We start from the raw sequence: 20,995 nt of genomic DNA, 5'->3' as shown, positions 1-20,995 counted from the left end.
CTTTCCTTAGTGTGTTTCCTATCCACTTCCAGCGCTTCTTCCTGATTTCCTCTTCCACTAGAATCTGCTTTGTTCTCTACCACAGTACGTTGTTGCTGATAATGTCTGGCCAATGGATCCGAAGTATTTTGCGTAGACAACTGTTGATAAACACTTGTATCTTCTGGATGATGGCTTTCGTAGTTCTCCAGGTTTCTGCCCCATACAGTAGTACTGTTTTGACATTTGTATTGAAAATTCTGACCTTGGTGTCGGTTGACGGATGTTTTGAGTTCCAGAACAACTGTCAACAAACTTTATAGACGTTTCCATGATTCAAATAGTTATATGTAACCATACAGAAAATTTGAGACTTCCTTTACTAAAGCAATCTTGAAGTAAAACATTTCCCTCATTACTTACTACCTTTTTATTGATTTAAAATTACAGTTTATCGAGTGACGTAATTCTTGTGGTTGATTAAGGAGTTAATAAATCCAGCTTTCTGTGCTATCAACTTGTAAAATCATTTATTGTACTAATCATCCAGCAGAATGTCACTTCGTATTATTTTTGTTTCGGAAACATATCTATAGGCTTTATGTTTCAGTGTTTCTCCATTTCTACTTGTCCCTCAGTCCTTCAGTACTCGTCAATCACTAATTTTTAGGCACGATTCTTCACCTTTTCCAATGAATAAATCAATAAAATTCAAATAATTAACACAATTTATACCCCAGCATTTATACTTTGTTTGTTTAAGGTAAGCTATATTCAGTAGTGATCTTCCTTGATTAAAACGTTTCTCAAGATATAAGATAAACTAGTTATATGTTGAAAGCTTTTATCAATGAAACCCTTCGGTTGACATATATTTAATCTGATTGCTGTTATTTTACGTGTATTTTAGAATGTATTTTAACAAACAGTCACTGTAAATAAGGAGACTATTTTAATCACTAATCAAAAGTGAATTAAACACTCGTAATTTAGTATTTTGAGTTCATGTATGAAGAATGAGGATATTTCCTAACAATAGTAAGTAGGATTAGTGAAAGTGGTTAGCGTTACTTTCAGTCTGAGCTCTTTTTATTGATTCGTAAGCATAGCGAGACTATAATTTACGGACAAACCAAACACATACAAGATAACTGGTCTTAAATTTCAGCGCGAAATTCGTTATCCATTTGACTAAATAGCGTCTTTACATTTTAGATGATCTCAGTACATGATGAAAACCCTAAATCTAATCCATACCCCTAATTGTCAATTGTAAATCATAATCTTTATCTTTCTTACTGATTTTAAACTTAGACTTAGTGAGTATATGGACATTTTCAAGGCCAGTTAAGCGTTGCTCGAAGGTCATCCATAAATTATAGTCTCACCGTAAGCATTGTGAATGTTAATATTGTACTATATTTTACTAAACACTTCTAACTAACCTAGTTCAAAATCCGAATCCAGTTTGGTTATTTACTCGGTTGAGTAAACAAAAAACGCTCAGAATGTTTGCACTCCTTACACTTTGCTTCTCTACTGTACTATAATAACTTTTGAATTATTATGGTTACATAAAAATGATATAATATTTTTGGAAAACGTTCTGAATATTGAATATTATTACTACTATATTATATATATTATATCATATATTATATTATATTAGTTAAATAATGATACTGATCAGTCTGAACTCTGAATTTTCTATCATAAAAATATCGTAAAATAACTACATTTGTCATTTAGTACTGCACGCCATTACATCGTTCATATTTTGGTTTTGTTTACAATCCACACACTGAGTTAAAACATATCAGACAATGCGAACCACATAGTATTTAGATCTGTTCATTGTATATCTCTAATTATATAACTAAAATGTCAACCCAACCACGTCTCTCTTCACTACAGGTGTAGTTTGTCTATGTTGCCAAATTAGGCAAGTTAAAATTTCATTTCAAAGTTAGCACTGTCATCGGGACACTTTTTTAAAATTGAAAACACATGATGAAAAAAAATGGTTTGTTTATAAACTTGTTTTCATTGTAACTTAACCATGTTGGATAAATATAAATCTAGATCACCATGGAAAACCTAGGAGCACTTGAAGGTTGTCTCGTCCTAGTATAGGATTCCTCAGCAGTGCATACCTACCATTCCGCACGTGGAATGCGAGCACAGGACCTTCGGTCTCGCGAAACAACACTTAACCTCTAGACCTTTGAGCCGGTCAGCATCCAATGGTGTTAATAACTAACATCAATCGATCCATGATCTTGCTCAACCATTCATCGATTGTGTGAGGTAGATAACTGTCTCACACCAGAAGGAATTGGACTCCACTGGTCACAGCTTTTTATTAGAACTCCAGGAGTCACATCGTGAAGCTAGTCACCAGTGAGCACATATATATTATCAGATTGGGTATTTTGTGGGGAATGTAGTAATTTCAACAGTGATCTGGCTTAGATCGACTCATGAATTCAACTGTTAATATTATTCCATTTCAATAATTTATTCAAAACATGTTTATTTACCTTTCTCATCTATGTTGATACAAGACAAATGGATAAGTAAATGTTTGATCAATTGATAACATGTGTATTCAACTTTCCATCTGTTTGGAAGGATAAACTGTCAATGTAAGTTTTAACAAACGTTTAATCTACCAAATTTAGCTTCATATCAGTTAAAACTTGAATAGTTGTCTGGGAGTTATCACAACAATACAATAACATGTGTGCATTTGATCTATTCAGCTTTAGTTGTGTTTTGTTTTACTCAATTCAGTGGCTAGAGTTTTACTTCAATTTATTTTTAATATTTAGAAGATTGATAAAAATTGAGTGATAGTTGTGCATCTATCTAACCATCCAGTTCAAAACTCATAGAATCAACAATGTATTCGGTTTTTTTAGTTGCAAAGTTTAGAAAACTTACCAAGAGATTGGTATTTCTTAATTTGAAGGGGAGTTTTGTGAAGATTTTGTTAATTTAATGATTGAGACCGAAGGTCCTTAGTTCGAATCCCACGAGCAGAATCATGAACACGCACTGCTGAGGAGTCCCATCCTAGGACGAAACGGCCGTTTAGTACTTCTAGGTTTTCCATGGTGGTCTAGCATTATTTGACTCACGAATTCAGCTGTTCCCTAATCTATGTTTTTATTTGTCTAATGATATTTCAGAAAACGTTTAACTTAATGAATCAATCAGTGAAGTGTATTGATTTAGATATGAGTTATGCTAATTTGTCTGTTGCCTGCGAAATTCCATTCTGTCAGTAATGCAATTGAACAAATGTTTTAATGTTATATTTTTCAATGTAACGGAGAACATAAAATTCATACCACTGTTTATAGTAACTCTTATTTTAAAGTTATATACTTTCATTAGTCTTACAATTGGTTTAGCAAGTAAAAAAAGTGGAGAATCAGTAGCATGAGAATCTACGACTTCACATCAAGCAGAACACATGAATTTCAGCCCTATAAATGGATAACACATATTCAAAACGTCATGTCCATCTATTTTTATTAGTTATCTAAAGTTACCTGTTGCTCCTAAACAGCTGATAATCCTGGATTTTATTCCATGTGGTACACAGCATTGAATCTCGAACACAGAATAGCTAAATGTCATAAATTTTGGTTCCGAAAGTAATAATTAAAATACATATATCAGTGGACTACTACGCCTATATTTATCATTCCATTTTACCACTTGGTTCACTAAAACATACTCAATTATTATATACAACTAATGTTCATTAATCATCTAGTGCATGAATATTCGAACATACTTTTAAAACAATACATTTAATTCTATAAATTAACAACAGCCAAACAGGACCAAAAAAGTCCAGTTGTCCGGAATCATTTGGTCATTTAGATATTAGAATTGTTGGTAAGACTATAATTTATGGACGACTTTTGAGCGACACAAAATATGCCTTGAGAATATCCACCCACTAACTAGGACTAAATGAAGGTTATAAACTAGAGTGGTAAATAAGAACTATGATTTATAGTTGATGGTTAGGTTTAGGAATTAGATCTAGGATTTTCATCAGGAAGTGACATCAGCTTAAATCCCAAAACTGTATTTAGCCTAATGACTGAATGAATTTCGCTATAAAATCCAAGATCATGTATCTTATATCTGATTGTTTGTCCGTAAATTATAGTCTCGCCGAATCGTCTTTGAGTTACCAAATATTTAAACCATCTTATCGTGAAACAAGTAGTCATTGTACCAATGTTATCCAATTAAACAGACAAAGAAATAATTAACATTCACCGGGTAAGTAATAGTGAGGTTAGACGCTGGATATTAGGGGATGATGGCAAATCGCTTAGTGAGGTTGTAAATCTTCACCGACTGAGATAGTTGGGCCACGTGGTACGTATGCCTAAACACCGATTACCACGTTGCTCAATGCTAACTAATGTTGAAGACGGTTGAAAGAGAGTTAGAGGCGGCCAAACGAAAACGTGGCATCAGTAATTGAAGTCAATAACTTCTGACCTGAATCGTGTTGCTAGATACAGACCACCTGGTTGGGGTCCGCGTAACTATCGTAACCAGTGGTTGGGGACTCTGGGTGACACGGCTCAAAATCGGTCACAATGACGTAGATGTATTTACAATTTGTCTTTTCTTAAACTGTAAGATTAAAATTAATTCATACCTTTCTTTTTACCACCAAATATTTTTTCTGTATTAAATCCTTATACACGAATCTTTCTTTTATGTATTACTACCATTGAAGTAACTACTTCTATGAATTCGGTGTTCATCTTATTGTGCTAATAAGATATGGCAACTTGGACTGATGTATATATGTGCCTGGTCCTACGTTGTAGCTGACTGATTGACTGACTGACAACATAATTTAATTATGAATTTTATTATGACTGTGATAAAGAAAACAAATTGTTTAATTTCAATTTTTAATCCGACATTATGATTAAATCTTTTTTGTTTTGTAACAGTTAACAAGTAATAATTAATTTATAATCTCTGTCGAAAAAACCATTTTCCCCCCCCTATTCTATTATGATCGACTTATCCGAAACTACACAGTTTTCACATTTGAACATTCTTTTTTTTCATTATATACATGAAAAAATTGTATTTAAACTAACATTGTTTTTCGTCTCTCTCTCTCCGTACCTCCCTCCTTCCCTACCTCCCTCTCTCTTTCACACACACACACACACACACACTGTCTCTGTTTTTTTTTCCCACTTAGACAGTATGGTATTTATTATCTATTCACTTTGAATTGTAAGAGTCAGATTGAATTAATCCATGTTAATATTAGTTGTATGTTGTTAAGAAATAAATTAAAGGTGAATATAATCAAGTAACATTTTCTTTTATATATCTAATGATTAATAGATTCAAACTCCTGAAATTCCAGGAAATAAAAGTGGAATGCTAATAGTTTGCATTATAATGTGACTTCGATTAGAGAAGTTTGAAAAGATTTAGGGAAAGGAAAGGATGTTTCATTCTACGATGGCATTCTTCAGTATTCTACAGTAATTGTTTTACCTGAGATCAAACCCAATTCCTTCAAGTCATATGAAAATTGTATCGAGTCATATTGTAAACAGTCGTTGATTTAAACGTTTTTCAATAATAAGCTTTCAGTAATAGTGGTTGGTAACTTTATAGTAACTGATATCCTCATTATCAAATGAATTTATTTCCATGATCATTTTTTTATCAATATTAAATCAATACAGGGGATTGTAGTATATTTTAGAAACAGGATTTTATGTTTTTTACTAAGTAATTTACGAGGACACTCCAAAAAAGTTCACAAGCCCAGAACAAATTACTTGTCAGCTGACTATCGACTTTCCCATCGAATCATCAAGGAGTGGAATTTATAACCTCAGCACGTGGTTGAGGCTCCATCCGTCGAATCTTTCAAAAGAAAGTTGGATCAACTAAGAGACCACCATTGCTAGGACTAATACAAGCCATCTAGTCTCCTGCCCTTTTCAAACTGAAACTGCAACTACTTATAATATATAATTTATGTTTATCAATGCCATGCCTCAGAATACAGTTTAAACTAGCCATATTTAGACAGTTGGACTCTGTTAGTTTCTTTTTGTTGAACAGTTTATTGGTTATGCTGAGTATCAGTGAACATCGTCATGTATATCTAGACCTTTACTAGTGATGAGATTTTATTTGTTAAAAGATTTTAATAATTAGTTAGTATTTTATTGTTGCCATATTGACAATAGTTTCATAACTCTCATAAACAGAGATTATATGCCTGATACAGACTTTTTCTCATTTGTATAAATTATTTCCAGGAATTACATGTACTGATTCACAAACAGAAATGGCCTAAATTGATAGTAAACCAAACACTAGAAAGTTAAGATGAATCCCTAATACTAAAACAAATCTAGAAACGATAAGAAATGAGTTGGACTGTTGAGATGTGATTTTAACTGGAGTTTCGGAAAAAACATTTTCGATTATTTCTGATGAATTTTCATTTTCCAGTTTTTGCTACTCTAGATTGAATTCGATTAATTTGTTTTGTAAAATAAGAACAAAGACAAATTGTAGAGGATGAGATGAATTGATTTCATTCCATGTGCTTCAAATCTTTCATTCGAGAATCGATTTATATGAGTGAATAAAATAGATGACGCTATGGACGACCTTCGAGCGACACTTAACTGGCTTTGAAAATTTCCATATACTGACTAAGTCTAAATGAGGGTTTTAAATCTGTGAGAAGGATAAAGATCGTGATTTACAATTGACAATTAGGGGTATGGTTTAGATTTAGGGTTTTCATCATGTACTGAGATCATCTAAAATATGAAGACGCTATTTAGTCAAATGGATAACGAATTCCGCGCTGAAATTCATGACCTGTTATCTTGTATGTGATTGGTTTGTCCGTGAATTATAGTCTTGCTATGATTATAATTACTTTTCATATTTATATAAGTTCAATACATGTCATCAACAACAATTTATTTATTTATTCAAATTTACGAGTACAGTGTATGTTTTTTACTTCTTTTATATCTAGATGTTAGATTCTCGATATATTGCGTACAACTTGATCACTCAAACGATTGAGAAGGAATGTTATTCCAAACATTGTCAAATATTGTACAAAACACTCAGGTATTCATAGTTTTTTATTATGAGCGAAATCATTATTACAATCATCCAATCCGCATGCAGTAGTTTTTAGCTTTCGTCTAATCGGGAAGCTACACGTCTAGATTCTGAAATGTTCATCCAAGATATGATTGGTTGTAATGTCTTCGGCTCTTGATGAGCTTCTTAGAGCTCCCTCAAGTTCACCCGTGGCGAAAGTTTATCGGTGAAAATTAATTGGATAATAATTCTTTGCTAGCAAATGAACATCTTGTTCGTTTTTTTCAAGTTATAAGTTCATTTTATTTTTAAATTTAACGGTTGGATTGATAAGTTAATTTAAGCTAGAGCACCCTGGAAAACCTGGAAGCATTGGACGGCCGTTTCGTTCAAGTATGGGACGTCTCAGCAGTGCACATCCACAGTAGAATCTACGATTAGGGTTTCTTTTTATTAATTTTAAATTTGCATATTTTCAATAGAGACTTAAAAATAATTATAACTAATAATTATCATCCCATTCGTTGAATAAATTTATGTTCATCTGTATATAAGACCGCGGTATGAGATAGTTATATCCACATAAGTAGTATATAACGATTGTCAGGTATAGAATGTCTGGCAACAGAAGGTTGAGAAGGAAAGAACGAGAACGGAAAGCGATTGGTATGAAAATCCAGGGACAATGAACTCTGAGATGATTGACCTGTGTTCTCCTTCACTACAATATTTGCAAAAGAGACAGTCAAGTTTAAGACATTGATTGATGTTTTGCAAATTAACTATTTACTGTATGGTTCTCAGATTTTACTAAGATGTTCTGTAATTTTGTATTCAATTACATTCGGTCATTCCCCATTTGTGTTCTCGTTCACTACAAGACTAGTGTATGGCTCTAGTTTAATTATAAATAAGGACACAGATTTAGACACATTTAACTGGCAAATCGCAGAACGCGCTTTCGTTATGAATGAACTTATTTTAATTAAAATATATCATTTGAAAACTAGTTGTGAATGTTTAGAGTTCCTATTCTTATTTTCACAGTATACAGACTTCTATTTTAGCTAAATGTTAGGTTTCAACTTCTTAAATCTTTATTATTAGGTTAAAAACGTTTTTACAAAGTTGATCTAAATCAGTAACAAATATAACTTTGCTTTTGTTAATTTTTCACAATCAGGAAACTGGACTAACCTTCATTTCTCAACATTTTTTATTCACTTGGTATTGTTCACTTGTATCTTCCCATTGTTATCTAGGACTGAAATTGATCAGTCTCTTGTTGGCATATGTGCACCCTATGCGGATGGCCTCGATATAGCCTTAATTCGCAAGCTTTTTTTGAGAGGAAAGATAGACTTAAGGCTATATTGAGGCAGTGCGCACAGGATGCACATACGCCAATAAGAGACTGATCAATTGCAGTCCTAAACATCAATGGGAAGATTGAAATAAATAAAACAAAGTGAATTTAATACTTCATACCATTGTACATGCAGGTGGCTATCAGAAGTCAGTAGTTAATTGGATAACGCGATGGCGTTTGAAGCGAACGGTACTGGGTTCGAGTCCCGGAGTGAACACCAACTTCGGCTGACGAGTCCCAAATAGGACGAACCTCTTATCCTGGATTCCGTTATCTATCATTGCTTGAAGAAAAAAACATTTTTTTTCTTTTTTGAACTATTAATATTATAGAGATTTAATGGTAACCAATTCAACATACTTCCATAAATAATACACAGAGTAAAGACTTAATTTTTACTACACACCATAATATGACATATTTACATTTAAAATTACATCTGAAGTTAAATTTCATTCTTCATAATCTCTGTATACGAAGAAGATACTTTTTTTTAATTCTTAGACTTCATACTGTGTTTGTTATAAATGGCATTGTCACTAAAAGTGTCTCCTATATTTAATGGATTAGTGAATTAACTTTTAAAGAAAAGAAGAGGTGCATATATATATGTATTCAATTTGAATGTTTCATGTTTCCAGAAAACAAATTTTTTGTTGCTAATATACATTCTTTAAAATTTCAATGAGAAACTACCTAATTTCACTATAAGCTAAAAATGAAATCTTTATAAAGTGAAAACTATACAGCGTTTGTCACAAAACTTATTATCGAAATAATAGTTTAATAGTTGAATTCATGAGTCGATTAATGCTAGACAACCATGAAAAATCTAGAAGATCTTGGATTGAAATTCTGCAATCGAGATCGTGGATAATCATTACTGAAGAGACCCATACTAGGACGTAATGGTCATCCAGTGCTTCTCAGTTTTTCATGATGGTCTAACTTTAATCGAATAATGAATTCAACTATTGATGTTTAACAATACTATACACCACAAACCTTTTCAATAACGCCTATACTAACATACATTTTACTATGGAGCACGAACAGAACGACATGTTCCACTTTCTTGATGTTGCCATAAAACGTAGAGGAGACGGGATAGTCTAACGTTCAGTTTATAGAAAAAGTAATTGGAATGGCCTCTACCTGAATTTCAAAAGTTTTTGTCCAATTAGTTACAAGAAAGCATTGGTTAAAACACTCTTTTACAGGGTAGAAAAGATATGTACCACCGACAAACTGGAAGAAGAATTAATGAACGTAGGAAAATGTCTAAAAGACAACTTTTATCCACAAAAGTTTATTGACAAATATAAAAAGCCCCCAAAAAAACAAGACGGAAATAACTAAGGTCAATAAAAAGCCAGTATATATAAATCTTAACTTTAAAGGTGATAACGTCGCACATGTAATCAACAAGAAACTCAATACTGCACTGGCCAGACCTTATCCGGCTGCTAAACTTATAATTCTCTATAAAACAACATGTTCAATAACCCAATCAAAGGTCGACAAGCACCCCTTTCATGTATTTATAAATTTACGTGTACCCGCCAAAGCAGCTACATTGGACAAACCGAAAGGAGAGCATATCTTAGATTTTTTGAACATGTTCCAAAAAGTCTTAGAACTAGGGAAAGAAAGACTCTGAACAGTGCAATCAAAAGGAGACGGTTGTTAATCTTTCCTTGCCTTGGTGACAATTATTCTTTCGCTGCAGCTTAGAACTTTTTTTATTTTTTTCTTTTGTATTCATTACATCATTGATTTTATTTTTTTCAACTATCTTTCAAATTAATAATCTTTCACCTGAACTCTACTCAGTATATTCCTATCAATGTTTATTCATCACGTAATGAATTGTTTCTAACCCCCTTTTGAACTGTTGTCACAATTAATGCTCTAGAATATTCTTTCACATTAGTTATATATTTACAATATTCAGTGTATTAATTTCATTTACACCCATGTCATACTTTACGAATATGTCTTCTATATAACTTCCAAACAAACCCTCTCATGTAAGCAATTTAAACCCATTATGTAATTATGATTTTTAAATATCACAGATTGTAAGCAGATGACGAGAACCAACGAAATAAAATGAATTCATGCTATTCTGCTAGAATCTTTGTTTTTGCTATTTTCAAAAAGATAAACGGGAACTATGTGTATGAGATTTCGTTTAGAATATTTACATAGGTGATATACACATGTGAGATACTAATTGATAATAACAATTTATTATTTATATGATTGTCAAATGAATAACTATTTTAGCATTCTGTCTAATTATCTATCACAAACAAAGATAGAATATTAAAGCCGATTTATTGTAGTAGGTGGCCCCTGTTTTGTCAATTACTACTACTACTACCACTACTACTACTACTACTACTACTACTACTACTACCCTTTTTAGGATCTTTCTTCCTTTAATTTTATCCAGATGTATCACTTTTAGATTATTTTTCATTTGTTCTCCTCCTTCTTTGTCTTCATATCTGTCAAGTTTCATCATTCTAATCGGTAAATTATTGTCAGCTTGAATACCTAAATTGTTGCGTAGTCTTCTTGTGATATTTACAGTTTATGATATAATATTTAAATCTCGCAACCTCTTTTCAACAAACTAATATATTTCTTAAATAACTATAATAGGGAAATGGTATGATATTAGTGATAGAAAATGTTTGCTACTAAATCGTTTATATTCTGTTTTTTTCTTCTTTTACCCTCAAATGGCCTTGGTCACCAAATTCATTGGTACGGCCAAAAGTGAGAAGAGTTAGCACTCCCTCTCCGAATGCTCTAACATGGCCACGTGCATACAATCACTGCCAGGGAAAGCTTACTCACTACCATCTCCCGGCGTGGGTGTTGATTACGAAGTTGAGAGGACGAAAAGCGAATGTCTGGCTCTTTAACTGGGTTAGTGGATATGGAAGATCTATCTAACGGAGTTTAAAGACCCTGATTCCAAACCAATGGTGTACATGGGTTCTAGGATCCTATGAAAACAAATGGCGTATGAACCTATTTTTAGTCACCGGCTACCATGGGATTGTATCTCCTTATGTTGCTTCACTGACTTGTGGATTAGACCTTTAGGTCAAAGGCTCAGGGTGTGGCCGTCTAAGAAAATCACGTGCTTCGGTTTTGGCAACCAAGCAGTATCCCAGCCCGTCACACAAATAGAATGATTTGTGTGGCGTATATCTGTTTGATGCCTCCTTGTATCAATGTTTACGTGTTTAAATAAATAAATACAATTAGTTCTCTTTTGTCATAGTTGTGTATTATAAGGAATTAAATTTGAATTTAAAAGTTTTTATTAAGTTCGGTTGTCTGCCTTTTATATAAACATTTCGTTCAGTTATAGTGAATATGGAATATATACACCTTGGGGGCTTACACAAATCGCCAAGTTATTCCTGTCAAATCTGCAAATATCTCAATATGTTTCCTTGTTGTAAGTTTATTTTAACCAATTAATAATGTATGGTAATCAGCTGATGTACTCACATGTTTAGATAAAAGAAACTTATATATTGTGGGGAATCAAAATTCAAGTAAAACCACCTTAATGGTTGGTAGAATTGTTCTTCTTTGTCTATTCGCTGGAGGAATTAGAGAGATAATTAAATTCTAAATCGTTAGACAAAAATATCAGTCATTTGTTGGAGGAGTTTTGTAGAATCTCTTCTGATAGTATTTGTTACAGACTTACCTCAGTCAGAGAACCACCAGAAACTAGAAAGTATTAAAAACAGATGTCTTTATTCTCAGTGGAGAACTCATCTACATTACGCAGTTTGTCATGAATAAACCTATAACTTTTGGGCTATCCATTTGAGCTTAACTACTGAACCGTTTGAGTGGTAGCAAGTGGTGCACACTCTTAGGAGCTGAACTGGTCTTAAATCGTACTGACCATGGTCAATGAATGCTAGTGACTACTGAAAATTCTTTTAACGTAGTTGTTTAAATATTTATTAATCAAGCAGATATACAAGAATAATTGCTTGCAAATATTCTTCATTCACTACTAAGAATCCCTTAGGCGAAACTATAATCTCTGGACGAATCAATCAGATTTACGATAACAGGTCTGAGATTTTGGCGCGAAATTCATTCACTCATTTGGCTAAATAGTCTTGGCATTATAGCTTATGTCAGTTCGTGATGAAAACTCTAAATCTAATTCCTAACCATAATCATCAACCGTAAATCATAATCCTTATTCTTCATACTGCTTTATAAACCTCACTAAGCTCTAGTATGTAGGTAGAAAATCTTAAGGTCACCTTAGCGTCGCTCGAAGGTCGTCCATAAATTATTGGTTAACCATCCTTTTTAATACCCGAAAAGAAACTGAACAAATCGATTATTATTATGGTTACACTGACATCGTTTCCACATGAAATTTAAATGTTAATTGCGATATCAAATTGGGTGTCAATTTTCAAGTGGACATTTGATAATATCAGATAATTCTGTCTTGAAAACATTTTCTTTTTTATTTCAACTCTGTGAAGTTTGATTACATCATTGTCATTTTACTTTAATTCACAAATGACTGATCTCGATTCATATCTTTCATTATTCCTATTAATCTGTTTCCACTTACTTCATTAAGCAATCATCTAATGTCAGTTAAGTTTATGAGTTCTGACCATTATGGAACGTTGCCTCTCAAACTATATTTATTTATCCGAAACAAACAGATTTTTATGACCATATTCATTCTGTTGGAATCTTCGGTACATCATGATACACATATTCATCTCTAATCACCTTCGTATTTATAAGTATGTCAATGCCGATTATAAGTTTGATTTTATAAAATATTACATTGTGGGGTTAAGGAGAATATTAAGTTTTTGATTGAGATCATGAATCGATGAATGTTAGAATACCATCGAAAACTTGAATGCATTGGATGGCCGTGTCGCCGTAGTATGATGCTGCTCAGCAGTGCGCACCCACGATACCGCATGTGGGATTCGGACCCAGGACTTTCAGTCTTGCACGGACGAGATCGTGTATATATTTTAATGAATAGATAAATTATAACTTTCCAGACTTACGATATATATTGAAGTTAGATTATATTTATTTTATTCAGATCCATATTGCTTAAAGTCAAAGTAATTTACAGTCTTGAGGAAATTTTAAAAGTGAGTTTAATCAAATTTTGAAGTCATATTCACATTTAAGTATTATGTATGATATGAAAGTGCAAATGACAGCAAAGATTTTTCCCTTCTTGATTCAAACATTTTGTAAATTTGAACTTGTTACTATTTCAGTAGTCTTGAAATTAAATGAATAACAAATTAATGTGTAATACAGAATTCAGGTAGATATGTGTCTTTAAATCACTTATTTCGAACAGAATACATCTAGGTTCAAGTTTTAGTATAGAAATTAACACTGGGATGTAGATGAATCTAAATGACGATTGGTTGAGATTAGACATTAACATCGTTGGATGCCAGCCCAGTGATCTAGAAGTTAAGTGTTTGTACGCGAGACCGAAGACCCTGTGTTTGAATCCCGCTAGCGGGGTCGTGGATATGCATTGCTGAAAAGTCCCACAATAAGACAAAACGGCCGTCTAGTGCTTCCAGGTTTTCCATGGTGGTCTAGCATCAATCGGTTCATAATCTCAATCAATGACAAATCAAAAGTTGGATTAAACTCTTGTCCTAAGTTCTATTACTATTCACAAATTAAATATGTGAAAATTGTTACAAAGAAAGGATTAAATACTTGTAATACGGAAAGTTACTATGTACAGACAATTATGGGAAACTAACCATATCAGTGAATTACGTAAACAATCTACGAAAATGTATTGACTATAGGTTTATAGTTTAGTATTGTTGAAACGATGGATATGCTTTACAGCTTATGTGAATATTTTTAATTATATTATTGAGCCTAGATTATATAGATGCTGATATTGTTTTCCAATGTAAAAATGAAAACTCCACAACTAAACTAAACAACTTGAAAAGTATAACATTAAAATAGCATAATGAATTCACTTGTTACTGTTTAATTGAATATTCTCATTGATGTTTAGGACTGAAATTGATCAGTCTCTTATTGGTATATGTGCATCTTATGGGGACTGGTTCGATATTGACTTAATTCACAAGTATTGTAAGCAAAGATGGATAGTGTCTAGTAATGGAATCCAGGAACTGCGTTTCGTCCTATTTGCACAGTATGCATATATGCCAACATGAGACTAATCAATTGCAATCCTAAACATCAATGAGAAGATTCAAGTAAACAATACCAAGTGAATTTGAACTTGGCCCCATCGCACAAGCATGTGGATATCAGAACTCAGTAGTTAAATGGATAACGCGATGGCATTTGAAGCGAATGGTACTGGGTTCGAGTTCCAGAGTGAACATCAATTCTAAGATACAGGTACATCTAGATGACTAGTCTCAAACAGGACGAATCGACACACGTGTAAACTGGATTCCACTGTTAGCCACTATTCATCTTTGCTTAAAATAGCATATTACTCACAAAGTTACAACATCAAGTGATAGCTTAATCAAAATTAATAAACTAATTTAATAATAAAATATTTTCAACCTAGTGAATAATGATTCCATCAAGATTTAATCAATTTAAGATTAGAAAGAAAGGAGGTCAGATATAATTGTTATTTTAATGACCAACACTATGAATTGTATATTGACCTCTATAAGCGGCAATATAAATTTTATACTGAGTCAGCAAATGGAAATAAGAGAGTTTTAGTTGGAACAAATGAATAATGAATCGTCAACTTGATATATAACAAAATAAATGACAAGTTAGAAAGGAATGAAAAAACAAAATTAAAATTAAATGAACACCAATTAAATGAATCCACTTCTGTGGGTCAATTTTTCTCTTTTTTGTTTTTCGATAGGCATAAAATAGTTTATTTGCTATGACCGCCATAACTATAATAATAATAATAATTATTATTATTATTATTATTAACATCGAGATTATTAATGAGGGAGACAAAAAGAGGTTTGACCCTACTGACATAAGTATACAAATTAGAAAAAAAGGAGACATGGGTACATATTTTTACTGATTCATAAAGGGTATTTGGTCATTTTAAATTATTTAATTTATATTTTTGTTTTAAATTTTATGATTTTAATCATAAACTGATCTTAGCTAGAATATCATTGAAAGAAACAAGAAGCATTGAATAGTCGTTTTATCCTAAAATAGAACTTTTCATTCATGTTCTTCCAAGATCCTATTAGAAGGGATTGAACGTTATGTTAAACGTTCAGTCAAAGATCAATATTCTCTAATTGTCAATATTTCGGTTTCGACAATTTCAAGTAACAAATCAAATAGAGATGTAAGAACAAAGATGAAGTAATTCACACAAAAAACCATATCCATTAAGTTAGAAATATCTGGTACTCTTTAGAAAGGTTTCTGTCTTGATTACATTTAAAATGAATCCAGCTATATCAGATGTGAATTGGTTACAAATCAATGGTGATTGACGATGGTCAAACAATATCGCGTGGATTGGCAGAAGTAGAAAAAAGTGAATAACTGAATTCAATTCAGTAGTCTCGATGTATGTTCTTGTTTCTGTTCCATAATATCCTAAGTTTTACATGTAATAATGGTTAAAAGTTGTGTCCAAACCAATATGATATCCATGGGATTGAGAGAGTATTTAAATTCATTATGAATGGATAGAATAATACTATAAAAGGCTGCTCAGAACGAGTGGTTATACCTAGTAAAAATGATACGTATGTACAAAATATTGTACGAAAAAAATGAGTTCAAATATTCATTCATACTCATGTTTAAATATGACTTAAATTATCAAGGGTTATGTAATATGATTTATATGGGTCATTTGTTAGAGTGAGAAATTAAGAACTAACTATCAGATTTACTTAATGATCGCCTAGAAGAGTCATGTATTGTCACTGCTAGAAGTCTCATCAGACAAGCTAAACTGTCTTGTACTACTTAATTCAATCGTTTACTAGAATAAATTAGCTCGTAATGTTAATCATATACTTAGTGCTGACAAAACTAACTCCCATATAAAAAAGTATGTTACTAAAGTTGTCCTGATTTAGTGGAAGATAACGTTCTCTTTTACTATCATTTATCTACAGGTCAGGGAAACAAAATGCAAAATTTTCATATTATTATTTTGTAATGTGGAGTAGTTATTATATATTGAACGTTTGGGTCTTCTGACTGTCTAAATTTTTAAAGTGATTGTTATGTGGCAATAATTAGTCACTAGTGCCGCTCAGTTCAGTTAATTCACGCATAATTATTAGTTTACCGAATAAAAAATAAAGAAGAGACTTCCATAAATTGTCTTTATTTGAGAAAATATATTTTCAGGATATAATTGGTAATCCTAATGAAGTGAGGTGATGAAAAGAGCAACATGGATAAAGGAAACTTTTTCGGTAGGGTTTTAGTAGTGGTATGGTGTTATCTATTGAGCAAGCTGAGTTGAGTCCGTCGAAAGTATGGAGTGAGGAAGGTTCTTCGTTAGGTTCGTCGTTGGGTTTATCAATTGAGTGCGGCCTTTTATCTGGCATATATTTGGATGAACGATGAATATGCTATAAATATAAAATCCTACATTCGACTCCGTATGTTACCTAGGCTAACGCCGTTTGTATGACGGCGGTAATAAGAAGCCAAATTTGCGTGGCATTGGAGTAATTCGTTTATCCAAACAGCGATTCAGAATAAAAGACGGCATAGTAAATTGTAACGAAATGATGAGCGGTGGAGAATGCGAGTGATACAACTCGAGTTAACCAAGCATGGATCGGTATTTATAGTCAAACAAAAATAAGTCACAGACACATCATGAGTAGGGTAATTATTTACCACACATGCTCATGTAAACACACTCAAGGTTAATAAGCGAATAATTGACAAGTTCGAAATGCGACTCATGGAGAGTGAATAAATTGGAAGCTAGAATAACCCATATGGGCTCGATATGGTACTAGACACTACAGGGTTTTGTTTTCTGAGATGGATAGTTAGATCAAGAAGCTTCACTATTCCTTCCGATCAACTTCATTTGCATAAAATTTAGGCAGAGGAGAGTTATTAGAATTTTGACACTTGATAAACAGCTAGTTCTACTGAATTTGTTCTTGACTGGTTGTTGTCGTTGACCCTTATCCTGTCATTATCTGTATATCTATTTTATTTGGGTTCCTATTCGACCTAGTTCTTGATCTTATTTCAGTGGTCTTTCAAATCGGTTGATAAACGTGGTCAATGTCATTATGTTTATTGACAAGTGGCTGACCAAATTGTCAGTACGTTCTTGTTCGTCTTATTCGGTAGTGACGAAATGACGAGTCCGCATCTCTGACTCGACTAGTGGTATGATCGCGGTTCACTGGTCCTGAAACAATTCCAGATATTGACGATGTCACAGAGGTTTCTTCAGTCTATTTGAATATTTTTTTCGTTAATTTGTTTGACTCGAATGTACACTGACAGGTATAGATCGATGAGTCATGAGATTTTAATTTGCTTCGTTGGTAGAAGCAAGGAAAAGTCTCCCTTTCTATTTTTGGTTCATTGAGTTTGATAATTCTAGGACGTCGAAAAGTATCCTCATTTCGTTGCTGTTGATGTAAATGCCTTTAATATAATCCAAAAATTGGATAAGATATTCAGATGAGTAATCAGATAAATCCACCAAATGCTTCAATATTTTTTGATCGAGATCATGAATCAATTGATGTTAGACCACCGTTAGAAACCTGGAAGCACTGGAAGGCCGTTTGGTCCTAGTATGGGACTCCTCAGCAGTGCGCATCTACGACCCCACTCCCCGCGAGATTCGAACCTAGGACCTATCGGTCTCACGCCAGGCGCTTAACCAACTAGACCAACTAGATCAATATATATCAAATTTCTTTTGTTAGTTTTTATATCAGTTTCATGGAGTAATGAGAGAGAGTAGTAAAACGTCTGATTGGTGTAGTTTGGGCCTATAATAGTATTTAGAGTGAACTGGTCAGTTGGATTTTATTCTTCATTGTTTTTATGTAGATATTTGTCTTGCCTTGCTAGGCTTGTTCAAAGACCTAGAGATCTGGTTATCCATCTTTTTGATTCGGTTTGTATACGTTTCCATTCTCAAGCAACTTCTCATGTTTGTCTATAACTAATGTGGCTTGTCCTTTGTCCTCTGAACCCATGACATCTATACTTCCAAGCCTATTTAGAGCATTTCGCTGTTGTGTAGTCACTAGGAGGTGGTCTTTCTTTCGTCACAAGCAGTACTATTTGTTTGATTTCCTATTGGCCTCAACATTTATTCCTGATATTTTTAGGGATAACTCCGGTATATTGAAAAACTATAGTTTTGAAGCATTTCTTATATTGCACTTCAACCTTTTATGGTGTTCTCTTATCATCAGAGGTCATTGATCCATTGTAAAAATTAAATGCTTCATCAGTAGAGTTGGATGGTAGCGTTCAGTGGGATCCAGTATGCGCGCTTCATCCTTTTTAGGACTCGTCAGCTGGATGTACCTCTATTGCCCAGTTGAGATCCACTCCGGACTCTAACCCAATTTCGTTCGATACAAAAGCCATTTGACTTAAGGCAATAACGAGGCAATTCACACACGACGCACATATATCAATAAGAGTCTGATCAATCGCAGCCCTAAACACCAATGTGAAGATTTAATCAAACAATACCAAGTGAATTTAAACTTCACACCACTACACAAGCAAGTGGCTATCAGGACTCAGTAGCTAAGTGAATAACGCGAACAGTACGGAGTTTGAATCCTGGATTGAACCTCAACTCTGAGGTGCAAATGGATCCAGCTGATAAGTCCCAAATCGGAAGAAACGCGCGTCTAAACTGGATTCCACTGCTAACCACTATCCATCTTTGATTCTCGTGTCAAACATGATAGCTTGAATAGATATTATTATAACCCCTTTTATTTATTAGTTTATTAAGCTTATTTCTTTTGTGTTTTTCTGTTAATTTGGTCAACTAATCTTTCCATTTGTCTAGACCATTGTTAATGAATAACTTATAAATAATGTCATAAACATTAGACACTAATGAATTCCATAGATAGATTACTATTAATCAACATAAACGACTGTTATATAAATTAGGATTTTACACTAAATTCATACGAAAGTGGAATTTGTATTTCTCTTTATAAGTCTAACTATTAAACAGTTCATACACATAGTTCCCTTTATCATTTTGAAAAGAGCAAGAACAAAGATTCTAGCAGAATAGCATTAAACATTTGTAACATTGAATAAATGTTCACTTGTATATATAATTAACAAAATCAAAATGTAAAAGAAAGTAATAGTGTTTCCACAATATACGTAAATACATACACACATGATTATCTGCATACCATTTATAAATCCTTTTAGTAATGTTCATTTTACATTTATAAAGTAGAAGAGAGGCATAAAGTAAGGTGAGGAATAAATGTCTTCAATACACTTAGTTAAAAACATTTAAATAACTTCCTAATGTGCTAATAAAATTATAAACAAATCCTGAATTTTGACATTTGACTTCACAAGTCAATCTAAGCTAGACTACCATTGATAACATGAAAGCAATCAAAAGTCGTTTCGTTCTATTATGGGATCAATGGAGTCCAATCAGTGTCGAGTGTGAAACAGTTATCAATCTCACACAATGGATAAATGGTCGAGAAAAATCATGAATCGATTGAAGTTAGACATTAACATCATTGGGTGCTGACCGAATCAGTGGTCTATAGGTGACGTAAGTGTTGTCGTACGAGATCGAATATGTTGGATTCGTATCTCACATACGTAATCGTGGATGCGCGCTGCTTAGGAGTGCTGTACTACGACGAAACGGCCGTCCAGTACTTCCAAGGATGGCTTAACTTAGGTTGACTTGTGAATTCATTTTTGAAAATACTACAATCTCTATAAATCCTCATAGTGATAAAATTCTGTTTTAGTAAAAAGGAGATTGGTTTCTTTACTAATGTGAAGTCAAGTGAAATTATTCAATTAATTACATGTAAATCTTTAATAAATCTCGTAGCTTTTAGTAAATATTAATGCAATTGAATAATAATATGATAATAATATTACTATACAACTTCGTGGAGTTGTGAAGTAGTAAGTGGCTTCTCAGTGATTTAATTGATACATATTTGTCTAGAAGCTTGAACTTATTCACTTTCTCTTAATGAATCTTGTGTGCCTAACTAGGACAAAGTATTTGTCCACTGCTTTATGGTGTTTATTTACTGTTTAGCTGAAAATCTGTTCGTGATGTTAATGAGTTTTAAATTCTACGAGTTATGTATAATTTATACAATGCGATTACTGAATAATAACCAGTGTTATATGTGCTGACAGTTATCTATTAATAATTTGACATAACGACTACTT

This window comes from Schistosoma haematobium, chromosome 2 (genome assembly GCF_000699445.3).
Source record: "Schistosoma haematobium chromosome 2, whole genome shotgun sequence".
In the NCBI taxonomy this organism is placed as follows: Eukaryota; Metazoa; Platyhelminthes; class Trematoda; order Strigeidida; family Schistosomatidae; genus Schistosoma; species Schistosoma haematobium.
This window is presented reverse-complemented; position numbering follows the sequence as displayed.